Genomic DNA, 6,076 nt, shown 5'->3' on the forward strand with positions numbered 1-6,076 from the left:
TAAATCAGTAATTATGTATTGAGAAGAAGGTAATAAAGACGTTAAAATTTGTTAAATAGCTTAATTAAAAAAAAAAATCAAAGGGTTTTTATTACATTTTTCTCGGTGAAAAAAAAGTGCCTAGTTATATCAGATAAGCCACTTTGCAATTAATGAAGACTTGTAGTAGAAGCTCTCAAGTGACAATGCACAGGTGCCAAAGTGATGACGCCTACGTCATAATAGGTGTCTTAAGTCATAACGGTTTATTCGCTGAATTTTCTTTCTAATATCTGCAAGACATACGTAGAAAGTGCTGGAACTATAAATTTGTTTCTTTCCTCTTCTAATACTGTAATGAAAGAGGTTAATTATATAATCTACTGACATTTATGCCGTCCCTAAATTTTTATAGCTCTCCTCTTATAATCACTAATAGTCTGGGTTGTTCTCCAGTTATTTAGAAACTTTGCCCGAAGAGAGGTAACTGATGTGACCTGATAGAATTCTCTGACCTCATTAAACAGTTTTGACACTTTAACCTTCCTTGAAAACCTCAAATATATACATCAGTTCATATCAGAAATATGTGGCTGAGATGACGTCATATCTGACATTTTCAAATTTCAAAAACTGTTTGGTGAGGTAAGTTCAAAAGGAGGCTGTTACGTTCATGAAAAGTGGGGAGACGGGCGTGTTCCTCTAGAAAAGTTCAGTTTTCAATAAAAATCGCTAAAAACGTTTTTTTCAAAACTCTGGGAGGATCCCACTGCTCTCCCCCTCCAATCGACCCCACTGAATGGACAATCAGTTGGGTAATGTATGTATAACCCCACTTCTATCTCTCCTGATCTATGTTACTCAACTGATCTTCCCCTTGAGAAAAGCTTTGCAAATAAACGTTGGTAATTACCTCAGAAGTGTAAAAATATCAAATGTTACCTTTAGAGGTAGCAATGACGATGAAAAAATGACATCAATTAAAGTAAATGTCAATTGTTGATATAGGAAGACTTTTGGGTGGACAGCTACCCTTAAGAAATATGTTTTTTCTTCTTTCTAAACTGTGATAAACATTTAAAAAAAAGGCAAATTTAAAGTCTATTGAAGATTCATCAGACTTAATTAGGCGATAATTTTAAATGAGTATAGAAGATATATGTATTATACTAGTGTATTTTTTTGCTTTAATTGTTAGAATTGAAGTTAATTGGATTTGGTTAGTACGGGATAATGTTTTGGTTATTTTTATAGCTAATAGCGATTGTGGCGTTTTTGTAAGATAGAAAATTTGATGAAAATTATAGTGAATGAAAATACTTGGCTGAACGATATGTTTACCATTGTGTTTAAGTGTGCTACCGGGAATAAACTATTTTTATTGCTTTTAAGTTAATTATTCTTTTATACACTTCAAAACAAATATAAAAACGCAATGCGAAACCATTAAAGACCAGTTCTCAAGTTCTTTTTTAAAACCTCTTTTCACGTTCCTGCTATTAAGCATTGTGATGGTTTCGGGGCTCTAGTTATTATTTCCCTTTGGTTTTACCAATTTCGACGAAAATTTTTATTAGTAAAGTAGAAAATACTTTTCAGAATTTTTTTTTTTTTGGGGGGGGGGGCTGAGAAACCTAGGGCTTTTCCGCACCTTGAGCCTCGTCTTCCGTTTTAACTAAGCGCCAGTGGTTTTTCAAGCCATAAAACCCTATGGTATTATTTCTGTTTTACTTAAAAAGGGCCCTAGATCTTTAAATTTTCATTCAGAAGAACCCTCTTTCAATAATCTACGACTGCTTGTTCGACATGAATCGAAAAAAATAAACATGTATGCGTGGCCATCCTTCTCTGGATAAGTAAGGAATAGTGGGTTGGGATTCTTTTTCATCTTGAACATTTGAATAATTTAGTTTAACTCCGTCTGCTAAAATGATGCAAATGTTCATATGTTAATAGTTTTTGATGTGCAAATTTAAAATTAATGAATTTTGCATATTTAAAATAAATATGAATAGTAGACTATTGGTGTAAATATTTTAGTAAAAATTTTGCCTTTTAGAGTTTCAGTTTCTATTGAAAAGGGTCACTTTATTTTTCAGTTTGTTCCCACAAACCGTTTAATTGAGAGCTCACTTGAAAGGGGGAGGAGGTGTGATGGGACAATTCACATCCATTTTTACTTTTTTATAATAAATAAATCTGCCATGAAACTGGACGGAGAAGTTTCAAACGAGGATTTATTAGTAGAAACATGAGAGCTAGCGATTTTCTTTGGAAGTCTAGACATTTAGCCTAAAATTTCCCAATTGTATTATTCGTTATAGAAATTTTGAATAGCGGAGTATTTTATTTCCTAACCTCTTTATTTAAAGAAATATTTGTAGACAATCTTGAGAATGGTTACTAATAAAGGGGGATAATTCCCCTTTTTTCTGGTTTTGCTTTTGACAGGGTAGGTGAGGGTCATAACGTCATCCTGCTATGACACAATACCACGCTTCAGTTTATATATTTTGCATCAAAATGCGCCTTTTTTGCAAATAGATGCTTTAAATATAACTTTTAATTTTGGTACTGAACATTTTTATTAAGACTTATTATTATTTTTACTAGTATTACATATTACTTAAAATTAATTTTGACTCTTTTAATGCAACTTTTTTCTGCAATTGCACTATTCTATATATATATATATATATATATATATATATATATATATATATATATATATATATATATATATATATATATATATACATATATATATATATATATATATATATATATATATATATATATATATATATATATATATATATATATATATATATATATATATATATATATATATATATATATATATGTTGTGTATCACATGTAGTGTTCATAAAGACACATTATCTGTAATAAGAAAGCTAGCGTAAAAATAATCGGTTTGTTCTTCCTAGATTAAAATGTGAAAAAATCGATATTGTGTGAAATTTGCCTCGACTAAATAATGCCCCAATCATTGCTATTCGGAACAAATCGAAAACTGGGAAATAATTTTTTTTTGTCTCTGATCTTGTTCATGAGATTGGCCAAGGCCATTACTAAATATTCATTAATCAACTAACTCAAAAACGAAAAACCTCTGTATTTCCTTATATTTTGATTCGTTTTCAGTTATTTTGACCATTGTCGTTTTAACCTCGAGAAAAAGAATGTCAACATTGTTTCAACCTCACTAAGAGGCTCGGTAAAATTGAGAAATACAAATTTTCAAAAAGGTTTTGCTTCCGTGAAATTACAATTTCCAGATTCACCCCTTTATTTCACTGATTACGCGGTAAGTTCAGTGGATTAAGCCATCCACTAATGGCAGGAGCTGAAATCATGTTTTGGGGGTTTATCTGTAAAACTTATTGATTTGGAAAAAAAAATTGTTTTGTTCTTCTTTTCTATACAATAAGTTAATAATAATATGCTTTTTTCGTGCAATGACAATTTTCTAAACATTTGTCTCTTTCTTTAAAATGCAAATATTATTAGTTTTTGGAATTGACATTCAGTAGAACTTGAGAACAATCCCGCGACATTGTTTTTTCCATATTTGCATTATCTATTAGTAATTCTGGCCTGAAAGTATGATTATATACCGTAACCGGTCAAACGGTTTTAAATATTTACTAACGAATTTATAAGCATATTTTCATTAAAAAAAAATGTTAATTTTGTAAATTTACTGTATGCAGTTCAACGTTTCGTTGTTTGTCCTACTCCTCTACTCAGTAGAATTTTCTTCAATCGATGTATTTATGATTGTCGTAAACTTCATCGCCACAAACGCTATTATCTTTGGTTATTTTATTTTTGTTTCTATTCTCTTGTGTGTTTATTAATATATATATTTAAAATGGTATGTTTAAAATATTTTTTTCTGCTTTTACCAAACGTTTCGAATCGGTAGTTATATTTGTGTGGTTGTCTTTTTTTCTTCTTTGTCTTTTTTTTTTGTTTAGGATTAGGCTTGATTCTTTGCAAATATTGACCTCACTATGTAAAAAGGAAAATAATAAAAAGTCCCGTACAATTGTGTTTCTTATTTTTCAGTTCTTTCCCTTTTTATATTCTGATCTTCCGAGTGACAACCTATAAGGATTAGTGTTTTGAAGGCAAACTTTATTGGGGAAGAAAGCCGGACAACAGGGGCAGAGCCGTTTCGCATAATAGGGGGGGGGGTAGATATCCCACAGTTTCTGTGCCGTTACAATTGCGCTTTATCTCAAGCCACTTGGCTCTTTAACTTGCGACTCATGGCATGTGATTTTGCTACTATTTTAGCGATCTTCAGTTTAATTTTATCTTTTTATCTCCGTCGGTAAAAATGACCAGCCAATCGGGTTCTTCTAACCCTGCTTCCCCCTTCCCACTCTAAGAAAAGAATGTTCTAGTGGCATGTCTGGTTATCAAGCCCATAGCTCTCAGTTCTGGTGGCTTTCGTTTCTGACGATTAGCCAATGACGAAGCAGCCTGTATGATGCCCCACCCTTGGGACCAAACAGAATTCACGATTTTTTCCGAAGAGGAAAAATCTCTTCAGCTTTCAGCTTTTGTGTCTAGCCTCGAATCGACAGGAATTTTCCCACCCAACCCATCAGTAAAAAATACGTCCCGATACAGCTATGGAGATGAAAAATTGTTTCAGTCAAAGGTTTGCTATCTTCATCAAAGCTTCAGCTTAGGTATAGTCAGCAATGTCTTGAGCACAACAGAAATATATACAGTATTTTAAGTGTGTCTACAAAATTATACAGAGTTGCAGGCTTGCACTGGTGTCAATTGGTGGGGGGGGGTATGGCCCCACCTAGATCTTGAAGCACACTTATTTTGGTGAATTTTCGTTTTCAAATAGTCTTTTTGGCATTTTCACTAAAAAAAAAAAAATATTTACCCCTCCCTCTCCTCCATATTATCACGAATTGATGTCATCACAAGTATGGAGAGGGATAGGTTGCCTGAAAACAAGTATTTCCAGATACCAGCAATACGAAAGAAAAACTTGTTTTGTTTTTCTAGATCCTCGAATAATATGTTAATGAGCATGAGCATGACGAGTTAAGAGCATGCGATGCTATAAATGTATTTCTTCGTCTCATGTGTGAAGGCTATACTTATACTGTGTATAAAGAGACTCAGAAGAATATAATGCTGTAAACGATAATGACTGGCTTGTTAAAAAATACGATTGAAATGTTAAAAAATACGATTGAGTATGCTTTGTGTTAAGACAAAATGAAAATTGGGCAGGGTTTGTAAGGAGAAAGGTCTTTCCTCTTCATATATCTTAGGAAACAAGTATTTTAAAGGTCAGAGTTTCGAGGGATTATTCATTCAAGTTCAAACAGTTATTCAAATATTTCAAAATGTAAAAAGGGAATAAAAATCCATCTCGTGACTAACATTAATTGTGTCCGTGATAATATTTGTGAGTAGCAGTAACTATTTGCTACTTATTTCGAGTTGAAAATGTCAGGAGACGATTTTGAACCATGAAAATACAGGATGACTACTAAAAACGTAGGTTCCAGCTTTTGATAGAATATAAATGCGGTCCACACTTTCAGTCGCTAATAAAATATTGATTGTTACGAAAAAAAGGTAAAGAATACAGCATTGGACTTTACAGTCCTTACCGGCGGTGTTGATATCCGTTTCTTGGGCCTTCAGCCAGGAGATGCAACGGGGGGCTGAGGGCAAACCATTTTGTGCTTTCGCACACCCTTCCTGTTTACCTTCCCAGGTTTCTACAGGTACCCATTTAAAGCTCGGTCGGCTCTGACTGAGCTTACAGAGTCACGCCACTGACACCCGTCCCAAATTAAATGATTAGACTCTTGCAGTCCTTACCGGCGGTGCTGATCTCCATTTCTTGGACCTTAATCCAGGAAGTGCAATGGGGGGGGGGCGAGGGGTCAACCATCCTGTGGTTTCGCACACCCTTCCATTTTACCTTTCCCAGATTTCTCCAGGTACCCATTTAAGGCTGCGTCGTCTCTGGCTGAGCTTACAGAGTCACGCCACTGACTCCCCTCCCAAAATAAATAATTGGGTACAC

Source organism: Artemia franciscana, chromosome 15 (assembly GCF_032884065.1).
Source record: "Artemia franciscana chromosome 15, ASM3288406v1, whole genome shotgun sequence".
Classification (NCBI taxonomy): domain Eukaryota; kingdom Metazoa; phylum Arthropoda; class Branchiopoda; order Anostraca; family Artemiidae; genus Artemia; species Artemia franciscana.